Raw genomic sequence first — 21,205 nt, 5'->3', positions numbered from 1 at the left:
TTTATTTATTTATTTAATCTGTGTATTTGTACAAAAACAATGATCCATCTCAAACTCTGTGAATAATAACCTCAAATTCGTCTTGGTTATTATTCACCAATATTCACTTCATCTTTAGCAAATAACTATTAAATATAGTGGTGCTTGAAAGTTTTTGTGAACCCTTTAGAACCCAGTTAAACAAATGAGACAAAAATATTATACTTGGTCATTTATTTATTGAGGAAAATGACCCAATATTACATATGTGAGTGGCAAAAGTATGTGAACCTCTAGGATTAGCAGTTCATTTGAAGGTGAAATTAGTCAGGTGTTTTCAATCAATGGGATGACAATCAGGTGTGAGTGGGCACCCTGTTTTATTTAAAGAACAGGGATCTATCAAAGTCTGATCTTCACAACACATGTTTGTGGAAGTGTATCATGGCACTAACAAAGATTTCTGAGGACCTCAGAAAAAGTGTTGTTGATGCTCATCAGGTTACAAAACCATCTCTAAAGAGTTTGGACTCCACCAATCCCCAGTCAGACAGATTGTGTACAAATGGAGGAAATTCAAGACCATTGTTACCCTCCCCAGGAGTGTTCGACCAACAATGATCATTCCAAGAGCAAGGCGTGTAATAGTCGGTGAGGTCACAAAAGACCCCAGGGTAACTTCTAAGCAACTGAAGGCCTCTCTCACATTGGCTAATGTTCATGAGTCCACCATCAGGAGAACACTGAGCAACAATGGTGTGCATGGCAAGGTTGCAAGGACAAGGCCACTGCTCTCCCAAAAAAACCCATTGCTGCTTGTCTGCAGTTTGTTAAAGATCATGTGGACAAGCCAGAAGGCTATTGGAAAAACGTTTTGTGGATGGATGAGACCAAAATAAAACTTTTTGGTTTAAATGAGAAGCATTATGTTTGGAGAAAGGAACACACTGCATTCCAGCATAAGAACCTTATCCCATCTGTGAAACATGGTGGTGGTAGTATCATGGTTTGGGCCTGTTTTGCTGCATCTGGGCCAGGACGGCTTGCCATCATTGATGGAACAATGAATTCTGAATTATACCAGAAAATTCTAAAGGAAAATGTCAGGACATCTGTCCATGAACTGAATCTCAAGAGAAGGTGGGTCATGCAGCAAGACAACGACCCTAAGCACACAAGTCGTTCTACCAAAGAATGGTTAAAGAAGAATAAAGTGAATGTTTTGGAATGGCCAAGTCAAAGTCCTGACCTTAATCCAATCGGAATGTTGTGGAAGGACCTGAAGCGAGCAGTTCATGTGAGGAAACCCACCAACATCCCAGAGTTGAAGCTGTTCTGTACGGAGGAATGGGCTAAAATTCCTCCAAGCCGGTGTGCAGGACTGATCAACAGTTACCGCAAACGTTTAGTTGCAGTTATTGCTGCACAAGGGGGTCACACCAGATACTGAAAGCAAAGGTTCACATACTTTTGCTACTCACAGATATGTAATATTGGATCGTTTTCCTCAATAAATAAATGACCAAGTATAATATTTTTGTCTCATTTGTTTAACTGGGTTCTCTTTATCTACTTTTAGGACTTGTGTGAAAATCTGATGTTTTAAGTCATTTATGCAGAAATATAGAAAATTCCAAAGGGTTTACGAACTTTCAAGCACCACTGTAACTGTGTGATGTGAATTACAGCCAGCACTATTATAGAAAATTAATCAACACTTTCTGGCCAATCAGATTCGAGAACTCAACAGTGTTGTGGTTATAAGGCATAGGATGCTATTATATTTATATATATATATATATATATATATATATATATATATATATATTAAAAAAAAGTAAGGATTTACTGAGAGTACTGATAATTAACCATGCTCTTTCAAACTGAGAATTGGTCACCACCCAGATAATACCAGATCAACGGTCAGTCTACAGTACTTGCGCATAATAAGAGATTTGCTAAAATCAGTAATTATACATTATGTATTTATAAAGTAGGTCTACATATACTATATGCGAACATGTTTCTCATAAATTGACGGTATGGCGTAGGTGTACCTAATAATAAACTGGAAAGTTCTTGATTTTCATAAAGTATTTGAAAATGTGTCCTCTTTTGGGAAATATGATTGTCATTACAGTATTTATGGGAATGTAGTACAGTAGTTTGTATGGAAGTAATTCTCACACTGACCAGCAGATGGCAGTGTGAAAGTTACATATGAAATATTTTACTGCATTGCGTTGTGACGCAACTTTAGCATGAAATTGCAGTCCAATGCAATCTACAAGGAGAATGACACAATGTTGTGATATCTTTTTCTCATTTGAAAACTCCTTTACACAGTACCCAAAAGGCTAAAATATGTTTGCGTTGGTTTATTCTCCTTCTCTGCCCCAAGCCTCTGAAAAAAGCACAAATTTATATATACAAAAACAAAAAAAGCCAGGCAATTATGATTTAGGTGACTATGTGAATGTTCAATCAGAGTTCACGTCTCACGTTTCTCTCCTTTCCAGACAGTGTTTTGTTACACTTTCAGTCGCTGAAGGTTTGATAGCATGCTGAATGTTCATTCTCACATTTTCACATGGCTGGTGTTAAGTTTGTGCATAACGCATGACTAACACATTAAGCCATGGAGTGGAAGTTATATGTAGGATCTATTTGAAGGTTATACATACTGACACATCATATCCAAAGTCAAAGAGCATGTAGTTTTCACTGACCCCAACTCTTCAGCTGTCTCTGTCATCCGAACCCTGATGAAGGGACCAACATTGTGGAACAAAACTCTGCTCACAATGGATGAGATCACAGGCTGTAAAGCTGCATCCACTAAAGGTACATTGTTTTTACTGATGGGGAAGCAGACCGAGATTAAGGAAGGAAGGGGTTTATATATGCACAAGGCTTCAAGCTGGTTTGAAAAACACTAGAAAGCCACTTTTCATTCGTCGTACACCTTACACATTTCACACAGGGCCACTGAGTTCACAATCCTATCATTAATGTTTATTGTATTAAGCTTGACTCCAACACAGGAGTAGACATCACGGCCCACCATCCTGGGTCAGCCCATGACGAAGTTTCCAATAGTAAAGCTTATTTTCTTTCGTTGGAGCGCTGCCCAGTGTGCATTTCTGCATACAAACTCAGACAAAGTATGCTTTTGTAGTACCAAAAATACTCAAAGCAAACAGGAAAATGTGTGTATTTTCACACACACAGAGCAAATTGCTGGAACAAACATGTATTCAAGGATTTTACAATAGAAATAATTTTACATTATGCGTGAGAATAAAGAATGCACAACAGAAATATGTACAATATACCATGTGAACATAGGGGACACAGTGGTTTTGGTACACGTACAGTATTTCTGCACATCAAACAGAGAAAATAAAACGGCCGCTAGGCAAACTCAACTTGCTTTAACCAGTCGGGTACCAGCTATATAGCTCCAGTAATGATTTTTACTTAGAATGACATCACGATTCCAACATAGGAGTCGATTAAAAAGAAAGAAAATCACATTAAACTGCACCGTAGTAAATGGTGCCTCCCAGCCATTTGGGGGAAATGCCACCAAAGTGCACACTTTTATACACCTGACACGAAACATTTGCTGCAATTTGAACTCTCTCTACAATTATTACTGAAACCTACTATACAATATTTTCTAGCTAGGACCCTTTCCTATTTCATTAGAGCAGTTATCATTTGTATGTCATGTATTTGTCTATATACATATTATACTGTATGATGTACAGTAATATGAAATGGGGAAAAATAATCTATGACAACCTTATCAAATTGTGACTGGTTCACCCTCCAAATGCAATGGTTCTGAAGTGATTTCTTTCTTTCTACTAATATACACTATATTGCCAAAAGTATTTGCTCACCTGCCTTGACTCACATATGAGCTGAAGTGGCATCCCATTCCTAATCCATAGGGTTCAATATGACGTCGGTCCACCCTTTGCAGCTAGAACAGCTTCAGCTCTTCTGGGAAGGCTGTCCACAAGGTTTAGGAGTGTGTTTATGGGAATGTTTGACCATTCTTCCAGAAGCGCATTTGTGAGGTCACACACTGATGTTGGACGAGAAGGCCTGGCTCTCAGTCTCCGCTCTAATTCATCCCAAAGGTGTTCTATCGGGTTGAGGTCAGGACTCTGTGCAGGCCAGTCAAGTTCATCCACACCAGACTCTGTCATCCATGTCTTTATGGACCTTGCTTTGTGCACTGGTGCACAGTCATGTTGGAAGAGGAAGGGGCCAGCGCCAAACTGTAAAAACAGTCTGCATGCCTAGGGGCTTGATTTTATAAACCTGTGGCCATGGAAGTGATTGGAACACCTGATTCCGATAATTTGGATGGGTGAGCAAATACTTTTGGCAATATAGTGTGTGTGTATATAAATATATTTATTTTAGTCTTAAGTCAGATTTACAGTATTTACTGAAAATTTCCTTTGTGTCAGTTTTCATTCATTCCTATATATTTTAGCCATAAAAAGTAAAGCAAACAAGTGATTTATCAATTTCCCCAGGTATAAAATGATCAGGGCGGCACGGTGGTGTAGTGGTTAGCGCTGTCGCCTCACAGCAAGAAGGTCTGGGTTCGAGCCCCGTGGCCGGCGAGGGCCTTTCTGTGCGGAGTTTGCATGTTCTCCCCGTGTCCGCGTGGGTTTCCTCCGGGTGCTCTGGTTTCCCCCACAGTCCAAAGACATGCAGGTTAGGTTAACTGGTGACTCTAAATTGAGCGTAGGTGTGAATGTGAGTGTGAATGGTTGTCTGTGTCTATGTGTCAGCCCTGTGATGACCTGGCGACTTGTCCAGGGTGTACCCTGCCTTTCGCCCGTAGTCAGCTGGGATAGGCTCCAGCTTGCCTGCGACCCTGTAGAAGGATAAAGCGGCTACAGATAATGAGATGAGATGAGATAAAATGATCAAAATTAAAGTACAAATACAAACCTCTCCTGCATATTCTTAAAAATAATATGAAGAAGTAGACATCATGATGGCACAAAAGGTAACTCCAGAATTCCCAGTTTGATCCTGAGCTTGGGTTACTGACTGTATTGATGCTCTCCCAGTGTCTGTAGGTTTTTCTCCGAGTTGTCCAGTTTCCACCCACCTTCCAAAAACATACAGGTAGGTGGACTGGTTATACACTACACTGTCAGAACTAGGGGTACAGTAGGCGTCCATTCCCCCCCAAGTTATAATCTACACTAATGTACCTGCTAGGTCTCAAGGTAACGTACCTTTTTAGGGCCAAAAAGGTACATACATGTTCCTGAGCAGTATATAAAGGGTACAGATAAGTACTTTAGAGGGTACTGCGTCAGTGACAAGCCATTGTACCCCTGAAGGTATAATAGTGTACTTTATTTTCTGAGAGTGTATTAAGTTGCTGGACCACAATGGAAATAAGTGTTCTACACTTTCTTGTGTTATCCGTGTATTTTAATGTACACTATATGTATTTTGTGCATTATTTGACGAAATAAAATCAATCAACTTTCCCTAGGGGCGGCACAGTGGTGTAGTGGTTAGCACCGTCGCCTCACAGCAAGAAGGTCCGGGTTCGAGCCCCGTGGCCGGCGAGGGCCTTTCTGTGCGGAGTTTGCATGTTCTCCCTGTGTCCACGTGGGTTTCCTCCGGGTGCTCCGGTTTCCCCCACAGTCCAAAGACATGCAGGTTAGGTTAACTGGTGACTCTAAATTGACCGTAGGTGTGAATGTGAGTGTGAATGGTTGTCTGTGTCTATGTGTCAGCCCTGTGATGACCTGGCAACTTGTCCAGGGTGTACCCCGCCTTTCGCCCGTAGTCAGCTGGGATAGGCTCCAGCTTGCCTGCGACCCTGTAGAACAGGATAAAGCGGCTAGAGATCATGAGAATGAGATGAACTTTCCCTAGGTGTGTGTGTGTGCACGCATGTGGATGGTGCTGTACAGTGGACTAGCATCCCATTCAGTGTGTATTCTCACCTCACACCCAGTGTTCCTGTGACTCACTACACATTTTCCATGACCTTGACCAGGATAAAGTAGTTACTGAAGATGAAGAATATCATACCATGGCACCATAGTAACTGCATAATAATAATAATAATAATAATAATATTTGAGTCTGGTTCCTCTCGAGGTTTCTTCATGTTGCCTGAGGGAGTTTTTCCTTGCCACCGTCGCCACAGGCGTGCTCATTGGGGATAAATTAGCTCATGTTTTAAGTCATTCAAATTCTGTAAAGCGCTCTTTGCGACAATGTCTATTGTTAAAAGCGCTATACAAATAAACTTGACTTGACGTAGCAGCAAAAAGGACAGTAATGTACAAATATGTGAAAACAATGTAACCAGACGTTAAGGAAACAAGGAAACAGCAGCAAAAAGGGCAGTAATGTGCAAACAAATGTAAACAGACAGGAACGTCTGGTTATAGATTCCTGTCAGCCGAGTTCTTTAGTCTGGCTTAGTCATGCTGTATGTTGCCCAAATGAGGATGGGTTCCCTTTTGAGTCTGGTTCCTCTCAAGGTTTCTTCCTTATGTTATCTGAGGGAGTTTTTCCTGGCAGTAATGTGCAAATATGTGAACGATGTAAACAGTCAAGGAAATAGCAGCAAAAAGGGCAGTAATGTGTAAATAGACAGGAAGGTAGTCCATGGTTATAGACTCCTGTCAGCTGAGTTCTTTAGTCTGACTTAGTCATGTTGTCTGTTGTCGCCCAAATGAGGATGGGTTCCCTTTTGAGTCTGGTTCCTCTCGAGGTTTCTTCCTCATGTCGCCTGAAGGAGTTTTTCCTTGCCACCGTCGCCACAGGCTTGTTCATTGGGGATAGATTAGCTCATGTTTTAAGTCATTCAAATTCTGTAAAGCTCTCTTTGCGACAATGTCTATTGTTAAAAGTGCTATAGAAATAAACTTGACTTGACGTAGCAGCAAAAAGGGCAGTAATGTGCAAATATGTGCAAACAATGTAAACAGTCAAGGAAACAACAGCAAAAAGGGCAGTAATGTGCAAACAAATGTAAACAGTCAAGGAGGTAGTCCATGGTTATAGACTCCTGTCAGCTGAGTTCTTTAGTCTGACAGTCCATCCATCCATCCATCCATCCATCCATCCATTATCTTTAGCCGCTTATCCTGTCCTACAGGGTCGCAGGCAAGCTGGAGCCTATCCCAGCTGACTATGGGCGAGAGTCGGGGTACACCCTGGACAAGTCGCCAGGTCATCGCAGGGCTGACACATAGACACAGACAACCACTGACGCTCACATTCACACCTACGGTCAATTTAGAGCCACCAATTAGCCTAACCTGCATGTCTTTGGACGGTGGGGGGAAACCGGAGCACCCGGAGAGCATGCAAACTCCACACAGAAAGGCCCTCGCCGGCTGCGAACCCAGGACCTTCTTGCTGTGAGGCGACAGTGCTAACCACTACTGGGCAGCACTTACAGCAAGAAGGTTCTGGGTTCGAACCCAGTAGCCGGAGGGGGCCTTTCTGTGTGGAGTTTGCATGTCCTCCCCGTGTCCAGGTGCTCCGGTTTCCCCCACAGTCCAAGGCGGCCTTGGGCAAGGTACCTAATCCCTGACTGCTCTGTAGTGTGGCTCTGGGTATGTGTGTGTGTGTGTTCACTGCTTCAGATGGGTTAAATACAGAGGATTAATTTCACTGTGCTTGAAGTGTGCATGTGACAAAGGTTTCTTCTTCTGTTCCACCCAGTCTGACAGTTTTTAGTCTAGATAGAGCGATTATCTTAATTTTGATTCGTGTACTCTTATATCGTTTGTAATATATGACATCCTGCAGCAACACAATAAAGTCATAAATTATCTTCAAATTCACTTGTTTTACCAGCTACTATGAATGAAGGCGTGTTTTTTTTCTTTATTATTAGACAATACAACAACAAAACAGTAAGAACAAGTGAAAGACAAAGTGACAGACATTCCAAGACATGACAAAGGCATAAATAAAAAAAAAGTAATATAGAAAAAAGGGGGTGATAAGATAAATAAGTGAATAAAATAACATAAAATAATAAATAGAAATAAGTTTAAAGAAAGAAAAGGAGATATAAAATGCGGCAAATTGAAATGACAGACAATTTCACTTGATGTAATTTGAATAAAATTGAATAGCTGATAAGCACTTTTTGTTGGATTCGATATGTGACAGAGACTCAAAATACATTTTTAATTCAATTTAAAAATAATGGGAATGAGGGGGATGCCTTGGACATTTTGACTTTATGTATATGGAATTTACCTAGTAATATAAGGAGATTAATTACGTTAAATTTATTATAGTACGAGAAAGTGCCAAAAATAATGATTTTCTCATCAAAGTGATACTTGACTGTAGTTTTAGTGAAAAGAAAATTTCCCAAATCTTTCCAAAAGGTGATACAAAATGGGCATTTATAAAATAAATGGATGATACTTTATCTCTTTTACAAAAGGTACAGCTGTCTTCGATATCGGAAAATCTGGAGATGTATGCATTAGTAGGATAGATGTTATGTAATAGTTTAAGATGTAATTCTCTGATTTTATTAGAAATTAAAAATTTAAATGGGACAAGCCAAGCTCTACTCCAGTTTATATCTTTGAAGAGGGAGTTCCAATAAGTCTTTCCATGAGGAGTTATTTTTCTTTTGCTATAAAGGCATCTTCTAATATGTTTATTTGGGACATTCCACTGAATGGGTGCCATTTGCTTGCTGTACCACTCCCAAATTAAACTTAATTTGTTATATCTTTTCAACACTGATTATAATAACACACACATTTAACTATTCAAAATGTGTATTGGTCAACCTCAGGCTACATTACAAGGTTTGGAAGTCAAAGATGGCTGCATTTTTTTCAGTCCTGTTACCAAAACTCTGAAAGTAACAGGACTGAGTTTTTAGCCTAGGATTAGCTAATACATGGAATTAAGCCACATGGCGTCATCGCTAATAGCATGACCACACGTAGCACATTCTAGTGATTTACCAAAAATCTGTATTTTTAAAATAAACAAATATCATCTAAGAAATTATTTAAGTAACAGGACAGTATGTTGACATTGACCTTATCAGTCAAAGTTAAAAAAAAATCATCAAATATACAGAAAAGTAAATGAGAGAACTAACTTTTGGTCTTCCCATAGCCTTCAGAAGACACAACTGATGTAACTTCCTGTTGAGCATGTGATTTATGGAATGTTCCAAATTTGTCAGATGGGGTAATATGTTTGGGTAACAGGACTGAGTGAAAACCCAGAGACACGACTAAAATGTGTATTTTAACTAAGATATTGTGGATTTCTTATGAAAAAAATATATTTAAACCATGGATAGGATATGGAGTCACACAACAGTGCAAAAGAAATACTGTTTCTGAAGAATTTTAATCATAATAATTTCATAGTTAAGTATAGGGGCGGCACGGTGGTGTAGTGGTTAGCGCTGTCACCTCACAGCAAGAAGGTCCGGGTTCGAGCCCCGTGGCCGGCGAGGGCCTTTCTGTGTGGAGTTTGCATGTTCTCCCCGTGTCCACGTGGGTTTCCTCCAGGTGCTCCGGTTTCCCCCACAGTCCAAAGACATGCAGGTTAGGTTAACTGGTGACTCTAAATTGACCGTAGGTGTGAATGTGAGTGTGAATGGTTGTCTGTGTGTCAGCCCTGTGATGACCTGGCGACTTGTCCAGGATGTACCCTGCCTCTCGCCTGTAGTCAGCTGGGATAGGCTCTAGCTTGCCTGCGACCCTGTAGAACAGGATAAAGTGGCTAGAGATAATGAGGTGAGATGAATGAGGTGTCTTCTAATATGTTTATTTGGGACATTCCACTGAATGGGTGCCATTTGCTTGTTGTACCACTCCCAAATTAAACTTAATTTGTTATATCTTTTCAACACTGATTATAATAACACATATTTAACTATTCAAAATATGTATTGGTCAACCTCAGGCTACATTACAAGGTTTGGAAGTCAAAGATGGCTGCATTTTTTTCAGTCCTGTTACCTGTTTTTTAGTTTTGTTTTTCTTAACCAACATGATCTTGTGTGTATATCTTATAACATAGATCTTCATTTTCCTTGTTAAATGTATACTTACATGGTACTTGGTTAATTAATTGCAACTGATTGAACCAAATGATAAGACATAACTTGGTTTAAAATTTGGTCTCCCAGTGAAGCTGGTTTGGCATTGACTAGGAGACCAAATCTGGCCACTGGGAGACCATTCGGAGTTATTTTTCTTTTGCTATAAAGGCATCTTCTAATATGTTTATTTGGGACATTCCAAATCCCAGCGGCACGGTGGTGTAGTGGTTAGCGCTGTCGCCTCACAGCAAGAAGGTCCGCGTTCGAGCCCCGGGGCCGGCGAGGGCCTTTCTGTGTAGAGTTTGCATGTTCTCCCCGTGTCCGCATGGGTTTCCTCCGGGTGCTCCGGTTTCCCCCACAGTCCAAAGACATGCAGGTTAGGTTAACTGGTGACTCTAAATTGAGCGTAGGTGTGAATGTGAGTGTGAATGGTTGTCTGTGTCTATGTGTCAGCCCTGTGATGACCTGGCGACTTGTCCAGGGTGTACCCCGCCTTTCGCCCGTAGTCAGCTGGGATAGGCTCCAGCTTGCCTGCGACCCTGTAGAACAGGATAAAGCGGCTAGAGATAACGAGAATGAGACTAGAACGTGCCAAGTGTGGTCATGCTATTAGCGATGACGTCATTTGGTCTCCCAGTAACTGTGTTAAAAAATGCTCTGGAATAAAGTGTCTATGGAAGGCGTGGTTTGGTTTGGGGGCGGGTTTGTTTACCTGACGTCACTCACCAGTCTAAAAAGCCTGTGTGTGTTCAATACTGAAGGAGTCACTGATCGGTCCGGCTGCTGAAGGGCAACAGAAGGTAATTTAAAGTTTAATTTGTTTCAGAAATGTTGTGGTTCCGACCTGTATGTGTGGGATTATGTTCAGTAATCCCCAGGAGGAGAAAGATGGCGTGAGGGGGTGAATACTTTACACCCGAGGCAGATCTGATGCAATCGCTCGCACCAGTTGGGGTCATTTTCACATGGCTAGCATTAGCTTGTTTAAATCATCCCAGTACAGCTGAGGGATTCGGGGAATAATATGTGGATTTGTTATAATATTTTGTGTTGTAGTTGATGATAATTTAAAGGTAGAAATCTGGTAGCGAATGAATGAATGAATGGATGGATGGATGAATGAATGAATGAATGAATGAATGAATATCATCAGTAGTAGTACTAGTACAAGTATATGATGTATAACATTGCTAAGCTATAATGCACTGTAGCTATCACACGACTTTCTTATTCTTATTTACATTAATGTATAATTTTAATGTGTATAAATAAATGCAGTTTTATCTCTTACATCATTGTAAGAAGTTTTATTTCTTTAACCCAAATGTACATTTTTTTTTTTTGCCTTCATTACCTAAACAGACTTGGTGTGTGGTGAATAGTAGACTAACCTGTACATTTCCCTGTTTATTGGTGTTTTTTTTATTCTTGATTGCTAAATAACTTTGATTGATTGCTTTATAGTCTTTTATCAAAGAGAGAGAGAGAGATTTCCCGCTCAATAGAGTTGCATCAGCTTGCAGAGTCTCATGATGCCATCTCACACTGCCCTCCTTTACATGGCGGTGGTGTATTTACTCACTCACTCACTCACTCATATGGGACTTGTTTTGGCTGCATTTAGACAAAAAAAGGTGCTACACTTTCTGTATAATAACTTAGTGAGTACATATGCCTCACCCCAGTTTTTACCTGGACCATGTGGGCAGTTTTGTGAGTCCTCACAGAGCCTCGACTTTAAAGCTAATGTAGTTCATAGTACATCAGTACTGGTCAAGTATTGCGTCTCAAAATATTGGAATATTGTGACCGGTTCATTTCTTTTCATAATTTAATTCAAAAACAGAGGGTGGCACGGTGGTGTAGTGGTTAGCGCTGTCGCCTCACAGCAAGAAGGTCCGGGTTCGAGCCCCGTGGCCGGCGAGGGCCTTTCTGTGCGGAGTTTGCATGTTCTCCCCGTGTCCGCGTGGGTTTCCTCCGGGTGCTCCGGTTTCCCCCACAGTCCAAAGACATGCAGGTTAGGTTAACTGGTGACTCTAAATTGACTGTAGGTGTGAATGTGAGTGTGAATGGTTGTCTGTGTCAGCCCTGTGATGACCTGGTGACTTGTCCAGGGTGTACCCCGCCTTTCGCCCGTAGTCAGCTGGGATAGGCTCCAGCTTGCCTGCGACCCTGTAGAACAGGATAAAGCGGCTAGAGATAATGAGATGAGGGTGGCACGGTGGTGTAATGGTTAGCGCTGTCGCCTCACGGCAATGTGGACTTTGTATGTTCTTTCCGTGTGTGCGTGGGTTTCGTTCGGGTGCTCCGGTTTCCCTGACAGTCCAAAGACATGCAGGCGGCTATAAATTGACCGTAGGTGTGAATGGTTGTTTGTCTGCGACTTGTCCAGGGTGTACCCTGCCTCTCGCCTGTAGTCAGCTGGGATAGGCTCCAGCTTGCCTGCGACCCTGTAGAACAGGATAAGCGGCGACAGATAATGGATGGATGGAAGGTGGCATGGTGGTGTCGTGGTTAGCACTGTCGCCTCACAGTCCTGGGTTCGAGCCTAGTGGCCGGCAAGGGCCTTTCTGTGTGGAGTTTGCATGCTTTTTCCATGTCTGCATGGGTTTCCTGCGGGTGCTCCGGTTTGCCCGACAGTCCAAAGGCATGCAGGTTAGGTTAATTGGTGGCTCTAAATTGAATGGTTACCCCTGCGATAACCTGGCAACTTGTCCAGGGTGTACCCTGCCTCTCGCCCATAGTCAGCTGGAATAGGCTCCAGCTTGCCTGCGACCCTGTAGAACAGGATAAGCAGCTACAGATAATGGATTGTGGCTTATAGCTCATGAAAATCAGAAATACAGTATCTCAAATTATTGGAATATTTCACTTCAAGTTTAAGTAAAATGGTATAAATAGTGTATCTCTAGGTTTAGTTCAGTACACGCAACTGCAATCATGGGAATGAGTGCTGACTTGACAGTTGTCCAGAAGACTCTTCGACACCCTCCACAAGTAGAGTAAGCCACAGAAGTTATTGCTGAAAAGGCTGGTTGGAAAAGGTGCGCAAGCAACAGGTATGACTGCAGACTTCTGGGGATTGTCAAGAAAAGTCGATTCAAGAACTTGAGAGAGCTTCACAAGGAGTGGACTGAGGCTGGTGTCAGTGCATCAAGAGCCACCATGCACAGACATTTTCAGGAAAGGGGCTACAACTGATGCATTCCTTATATCGAGCCTCTCCTGAACCAGAGACAACGTTAGAAGCATCTTACCTAGGTTAAGGAGAGAAAGAACTGGACTGTTGCTCAGTGGACTTGATAAAACACAGTGGACCAACACCAGCACATGACATGGCACCCCAAATCATTACAGACTGTAGAAACTTCACACTGGACTTCAGACACCTTGGATTCTGTGCCTCTCTACTCTTCCTCCAGGTTCTAGAACCTTGATTTCAAAATGAAATGCAAAATTTACTTTCATCTGAAAAGAGGACTTTGGACCACTGAGCAACAGTCCAGTTCTTTCTCTCCTTAGCCCAGATAAGACGCTTCTGACCTTGTTTCTGGTTCAGGAGTGGCTTGATATCAGGAATGCGACAGTTGTAGTCCCTTTCCTGAAGACGTCTGTGCGTGGTGGCTCTTGACGCACTGACACCAGCCTCAGTCCACTCCTTGTGAAGTTCTCCCAAGTTTTTGGATCTTTTTTTTTTCTTGAAAATCCTGCTTGTGCACCTTTTCCAGCCAGCCTTTTCAACAATGACCTTTTGTAGCTTACTCTCCTGGTGGAGGACATCTGATCGTCTTCTGGGCAACTGTCAAGTCAGCAGTCTTCCCCATGATTGTGGTTATATGTACTGAATTGGACCGAGAGATGCACGCTATTTATACTGTTTTACTCAAAATGAAATATTCCAATATTTTGAGATACACCAGTAATCCAGGCTCAAAATGAATGTTGGATGCTCTTATAGTGCAACAAAGGGCAAACAGGACCGATATCTCAATAATGACGTTCCCTTGAAATGCTTTTTTTCCCTTTTATACCACAGCAACACATGGTCCGGTGGTTAGTACTGTCGCCTCACATACCCCTTTTCCACCAAATCAGTTCCAGGGCTGGTTCGGGGCCAGTGCTGGTTCACAACTCGTTCAACTTGCGAGCCAGCTGAGAACCAGTTTGCTTTTCCATAGCTCGCGGTGCTAATGGAAGCCACGTCATTACGTCGCTGTATACGTCAGTTACGTTGCTACGTTTGCATAAACCTTGGCGCGAATATCGAAGCAAAAACAACATGGAAGAAGCAGCAGCAACAACAACAATAATAATAATAATAATAATAATAATAATAATAATGGATGACTTCGCGTTTGTACAGCTGCTGCTTCTCGTCGCTTAAAAATGGCGATCTTTCGCGGTCTTGTTATTGTTGTTGGTCTTAACAACTCCGCCCCCCTGCTGACGTAAGCGGTTCTTTCCTCTGGCCCAGCAGAGAGTTAGCCTGGGAAATCCCATGCTGCTTTGCACAATCGTTCCAATCTGAAAAGACAGCATGGAAACTATGGTCTAAAGGCTCGCCTGAGTTAGGGAGCCAATCAGAGAGTGGGGAGGGGTGGAAAGACGGTGACGCGTACTACTCGACAAACGGAAGCTTGTAGTTTATTTGAGACTGTTTACGGATCACATTTAACATGGCGGTGAGCGATACGAACCAAATTTTCGATCAAGCTTTAGACACTGTTCTGAATTTTTTGAATTATTTTTGTTTTGCCTTCTCTTTCTCTTTCCTTCTCTTCTTCGCCTCTTCGTCACTCTAACTACGTCACCGGGTACAACTACCATGATTGGCCATGGGCTACGTATACGCCAAATGATTGACATTCGCAACGTCCAATAAACGGCCGTTGACAATCGTAAACCACACCTCCCCTACGAGAAATTCAATAGGCGGATTCCAGACCATATTTCACTTGTGATATGGTCTGGTGTTAACTAGACTAGCAGAGAGTTGGTGCTAGCCTGGAACCGGTTTTTCTGGCCCCAGAGCCAGTTCTTTGTCAGTGGAAACAGAAAACCCGGTTCCAAACTAAGCACTGGCCCCGAACCAGCCCTGGAACTGGTTTGGTGGAAAAGGGGCAACAGTGAACAGGTTCTGTCGTAGGTCCAAACCTGTCAGGTGGCTGGGGTGTTTCTGTGCGATTTTCATGTGCCGGTGTGGGTTTCCTCCAGGTGCTCCGGTTTCCTCTTACGGTCCAAAGACATGCAGATGAGGTCGAATGGCTATTGTATACTCTAAACTGCCCATAAGTGTGAATGGCTGTTTATCTCTCCGTTTTAGCCCCATGATAGATTAGTGACCTTTCCAGGGTGAACCAAAGTCAGCTGGAATTGACTCCAGCTCAATCATCTATGAGGATCTATGATCCTCAGTGGAGAAGTGGTACAGACTATGAATGAATACCACAGTAATTTGCCAACGATCAGCACCTAAAGAACAACACCTCATGCTTTGTATTAAATTGTCATGACTTATTATTTATATTATAACCGCTATAAACAATCGTTCCCTCACCAGTATCTCATTTTCTTTCTTTCTTTCTCTCTCTCAAAACACAGCTTATCATGTTACAGAGAAACTGCAAAGTCCTTTCCCAAGTCAGAAAAAGTGCTGATGCCTTCCAAAAAGTGCTAAATAAGCATCTCCCGCAAAAAATTCCACCCGTTTTCTAATAATTTTAAGGTATAATAGTGATGTAAATTCTATTCTTCGATGACGTCTTGGTTAGTAAGAAATCTCCAGAGCTGCCGAAGCGACCGTGATGTTTTTAACAAGGACGCAAATGAATATAGTAATGCCATGAGAGAATATTTTGAGACCTTGATTTATTTTGTTGTTTTCATATAAGCAAGAAAGAAAAATCGGATGAGTCCGATCACTGGACACCAGCTCCTAAGCATGGAGACGATGGATTGATCAAATGATTTAGACATTCTTTGTGCGTCATTCCAAGATTAAGCAGGAGTCACTAGTGTTTTGCGACATGGATAAATCATTAGCCCATGTCGGCTTGTAGGTACTCTCAAAAGGAATATCTTTTTTTTTTTTTGGTTAACTGAAGGCTATGTATTACATACAGTATGTTTCTACAACATGTTAAGTCATGAGCTCAAGTTGCAGCTGATATTTTGGTATATTGTGACCACAATTTTAATAATTCGTGACCATGAGATACTTATGCCTATTACAATACTTATTGGTTGGCATTTTGGCTCACTTGGATCTCTCCAAGGACCCTGCGACGTTTCCGGACTCAGTTCGTCACTCTTAATAATTCCCCATATCATTACTGGGTAATAAGCTTTAGAGTTTGGAAGGGAGCTTAATGGAGATGAGATTATCGAGCCCCCTCTGGACATGTTTCTGGGTTCGTTCTCAGGAATACGTGCCTCTGCGTATCTTAACCGAATCAGGGTTACTTTCCTCGCTGTAATCAGCTGAGTGTTTGTAGAATGCTCTCTGCATGTAATTTGGCACCGAAAGCAAACGGCACCCACGGCTGTCTAAACGGTTCCATGCTCCTTTCTGTGCATCTGATCAGCTTGCGTTTTCAGTGTAACAAAATAAAACACAAACAAAATCGGATGTGTTCTGTCCCAGCATGGGGCTCGCTCATGTTTCCGTATGTCGTGAGTTTCTCCATGAGTTATGCTGTGTTCACACTTTTATACCGGTACGAAAGTGGTATAACTGTATCGATACAAAGTATACCGGTACAGTTTAGTGCATCCGTCCACACTAGCGAGAAATGTTTGCGGTTTTCTTTCACGGTAGTTGAAATGCGCGTGCGCGAAATGTTTCCGTGGTTACCGAGTAACTTCCTTCCGAGAATATATGGCATCCGTTACAAGCTTTCGTCTAAACGGGGGAACAGGGGCGCTGCACCCTCTTACTCTCGGCGTGCGCCCCCTTACCGACTCCGTGAAAACATCCCAGCAACACCATGTGACAATGTGTCTGATCATCAAATACGTTATAATTGCTCCAAAAATATTCAAATCATAGTAGATACACTGCCAGACGGTGCAAAAACAATCCGAATTGGCGTTTTCCAGACTGAGGCGCCATGTTGTTTAGTTGTTTACTTGTCGCGGCTGCTCTCGCGAGATTTGACATGGGTTACATACAAGGTCAGCTGACTTATCGAGCGAGATTTCTCGAGACTGAATGACCTTTCACCCACCGGCGCGGGAGCTTTTGACAGAAGTAGTTCGCGAGTTGTTTTTCTTGACACTTGGGCATTTAAAGATGTCATCCCGCGGCACGAAACGGAAGAAAGCCAAAGACTGTCCGGGGCAGAAGAAGATTACTTCTTTCTTTTTCAATGTTGACAGACAATTTGTTACAATTTCCCTCTCAGATAGCCTCAGAATGTCCCATTGGAGCATTTTTCAAAGGCTTTGCACGGCGGGGGGGGGGGGACAACCGGCACCATCACCCCCCGCTTCGCTCCCTCGCCATGGTGAGCGCCCTCATACTAAATTTTTCTAGAAAAAACCCTGCGTTATTTCAAGATCTCGAGAAAACAAAACAATTATTTCATGATCTCAGCTGGATCGCTGCATCTCCGTCGGTAGAGACGAAGACGGGCCAGTCTTCTGCGGAGGTGCCGCGGACTAATTTTGAAATTATCCCTTATTAAAAGACTTAATGCAATCTCTCCCTGTGTCAACCCCTGATCAAAATATTGCCTTATTAGGTGATCGATTATTCCAGACATTCTAATGACCAAAGTTGCGTCTATACAGAATGAGAAATAGCCCCAAAGTCAGCATATCACAAGTCTCTTGGTGCACCTGAATGAACCATTTCTCAGCTGTTTACTCGAGATCTCGAAATAACGGTCTTGTTTTCTCGAGATCTCGAATTAGTTGTGTTGTTTTCTCGAGGGGCGGCACGGTGGTGTAGTGGTTAGCACTGTCGCCTCATAGCAAGAAGGTCCGGGTTCGAGCCCCGTGGCCGGCGAGGGCCTTTCTGTGCGGAGTTTGCATGTTCTCCCCGTGTCCGCGTGGGTTTCCTCCGGGTGCTCCGGTTTCCCCCACAGTCCAAAGACATGCAGGTTAGGTTAACTGGTGACTCTAAATTGACCGTAGGTGTGAATGTGAGTGTGAATGGTTGTCTGTGTCTATGTGTCAGCCCTGTGATGACCTGGCGACTTGTCCAGGGTGTACCCCGCCTTTCGCCCGTAGTCAGCTGGGATAGGCTCCAGCTTGCCTGCGACCCTGTAGAACAGGATAAAGCGGCTACAGATAATGAGATGAGATGTTTTCTTGAGATCCTGAATTAATTATGTCGTTATCTCGGGATAACAAGGTGAATAAAAAAAAAAGGATTACATGAAGGGCCTCTCTCGGCTTCCGTACAGATGAAACAACCTGTGTATGTACAGTCTGTATTTCTGGTGGTCATTTATTCAGTTGAATCGTATAAAATGCGCGAGGCAGTTGAGAAAGAAACAAACGAATCTCCGTTCTTCACTATTCAGCGACGACATCGATTGAGGTGTGTGACTTTGCGCATGCGCGTTATATTTGTATCGATACAGAGCTGCTTCATCTGTCCACACTACAGCGAAGCGCTACAGTACCGGTACGAAACCCATACATTTGTGGGTTTCGTACCGATAAGGCCTCTGCATGCTCTTGCGACAAGGCTTTCGCAGATAGCTTTTCACAGACAGCTGTAATTTATCGTTGAGCGGGGAGTAGTAGGCGTGCGCGATGTTATTCACCGCCACAACGCAAGGGGGCGCAAAGTCGCTAGGAGTAGTTGGTGGGTGTGGTTAGTGGAGTGTTTATCCTCCGGTTACTTATAATGACTGGAACTGGAGTCGTATAGATGTACGTACTTCCTCAATCAACCGCTCTTCGTGCTGCTCCATCTTCGCTCGTGTTTTTAAAAATGGCGGTCGTGAAAACAAACCAAACCGGGAAAGTAGGGAAGCGGAAGTGCGTGTACAGCGGATGTAGAGTGGACCGATCAGAGCCCTCTTGTCTGCGACGCTGTCTGCGAGGCTTCTGCGGTGGTCACAATTTTTGGGAGGTGCGCGCAGAGCGTCTGCGAAGGTGGGGGGGCTACGCAGACGCTATCTGCGATGCCGTCTGCGAGGACTGGGTTGTCAGCATAAATTGGCCTATACAGTTATACCGCTACAGTACCGGTATAGTTGCTAGTGTGGACAGGTGTTGCGGTACGACAGTAGTTTCGTATCGGTACAAAATCCCTAGTGTGGACAGGGTATTTGTTCGCTGAGCACCAGTGCTACGATCTACTGCGTCGAGACATTACTGACCCCAATTTGGAAAGAAGTGGACTTTAAGAAAGTCTGTTCCTGTGAGGATTTAACTAATCCTATCCTGCAACCTGAATGGGCCTTTTATGTACGGCCGTACAGTATCTGTTTGAACCTGTGGAAACAATGAAAGTGTTTTATTTCAACACTTCTTCTTTTTGAGGAAGAAGAAAGAAAAAAATCTAAAGGAAGTTGCTGCTTTCTTTTTCATTCAGATGCAACAAGGTGTGTTTTTTTTTTTTTTTTCCTTTACGAGAAATTGTGATGGTGTAATCTCATGTCAAAAGAAGAACCCGACACAAAAAAAAAAAACATTTGACCTGAAGGATCTTAAAAAAACAGTTTAGCAGGTTGTTCTTCCTGTAATCAGCTTAAGATGCATGGCAGGAATTATTTTGAGCTCTTCAGTGAGTCACTCCACAAACTCGCTTCTTTTTTTTTTTCCCGCATTTACTCAAGACCTCACCTGAGTCTGTTTGCTTTCAATTCATACTTTGTTTCCTGGACCTTCCTGAGTTGCGGGTGCTTGTACGGTATCTGATGGACCGTTAGCAGAACGTTTAAATTGAATAAATGCAAAAGAGGCTTCGGTGTCGAGGAATCGTTGGGTATTCTTGGTTAATCGGAGCAATTTGATGTACTTAGAAAGATCATCGTTGACACCTTGGCACAGTTTCTCATGGCTCCGTGCGTATCAGCTGGACGGCCTCGTGGAAAACACAAGAAAGAGATTAGCGCCCGCCATTGTGCCCTATTGAGGCTTTGTGGCACATCTAGCCACCCACTATATTCCCAGAGCAGAACAGTCGTTCCCTTGTGAGAGCCTCACTCATGCCGGATGATTAATACCCGGAGACTCCTACTGAAAGAATTTCTAAAGGCTGTGTGTTCACTTTGTACTCCCTAACCTTCAAACGCACTTGAGTAAATTTTAAAGAAACTGCAGGATTTTTTTTTTTTTTTGTATAAAACAGTGGCGCTTTTATTAATTAAATGTTCTGCGAGCTGTTTGAATTCTCTATGGCTGCTTTGTCACTAATGGCAGCAGAGCCAGTGAGCAGCAAATGAAAGCAGTCACTGTGCGTGCTGCGTGAAGGCCAAACAGCGCGTTTGAAGCACTGAGCTCTTGCCTACGTCAATTTTGCTCGAACCTTGAAGCTTCTCCAGGTTCCCTGCCAAGATAAACAGTCTATCGCTCAGATAAAAGCGTCTATTTCAGCCTCTCTATTGTATGCCGAAATACAGGGATGTTTTTGTTGCTTTTTCCACCAAATTCCTTCTTTGTCCCACCTGTCTTTGATGTATAAACACACAGTACAGATGCGGTACTGTACGAGGCGAACTGTTTAAGTTTTCACATCCGTATCATGGAATAGGTCATGTTAGGTTTTTGTCTGATTGACCTCCTCTATATTTTCAATAGGAAATCCGATCTACGTAGTATCGGTGTAGCCCCACCCATTCTCGCTCTTTAATTTCTTGGAATGGGAGTTTCAAGATCTTGCCGAAAACCTATTCCCAAAATCCAGCAGCTGGTGTCCGTTGTTGATGAACCGTGTCCCAGTCAAACATTAAATGAATGATGCATGAATACAGTACGTTGCGATTATAAACCTGACCTGACCGAGGACATACGGATGCGGGAATAAGCTGTACTAACTATCAGCACCAGGAATGTGATGTACTTGATAAGGAACTAGGCAATCTGACTCTTCTATCGGTATCAGCGAAGCCTGACGATAGACAATCGGACAGCTGTGTTGACTGGCTGGTTGTTCAC

The 21,205-nt window shown here is 42.8% G+C and overlaps 1 protein-coding gene across 1 annotated transcript in view; it reads left to right on the top strand.

Annotated features, from left to right (window-relative positions):
• The first annotated feature begins 10,817 nt into the window (after nucleotides 1-10,817).
• slc7a3a (solute carrier family 7 member 3a) overlaps nucleotides 10,818-21,205 on the top strand; it is a 30,605-nt gene continuing 20,217 nt past the window's right edge. The window contains exon 1 of the mRNA XM_060936252.1: nucleotides 10,818-10,890. The gene's annotated coding sequence lies outside the window, so the exon portion shown is untranslated. The remainder of the gene's footprint in view (nucleotides 10,891-21,205) is intronic.

Source organism: Neoarius graeffei, chromosome 12, assembly GCF_027579695.1.
Source record: "Neoarius graeffei isolate fNeoGra1 chromosome 12, fNeoGra1.pri, whole genome shotgun sequence".
NCBI classification, from domain to species: Eukaryota; Metazoa; Chordata; class Actinopteri; order Siluriformes; family Ariidae; genus Neoarius; species Neoarius graeffei.
Note: the sequence above shows the minus strand (reverse complement) of the source record. Positions and strands in the feature narration are given on the sequence as shown.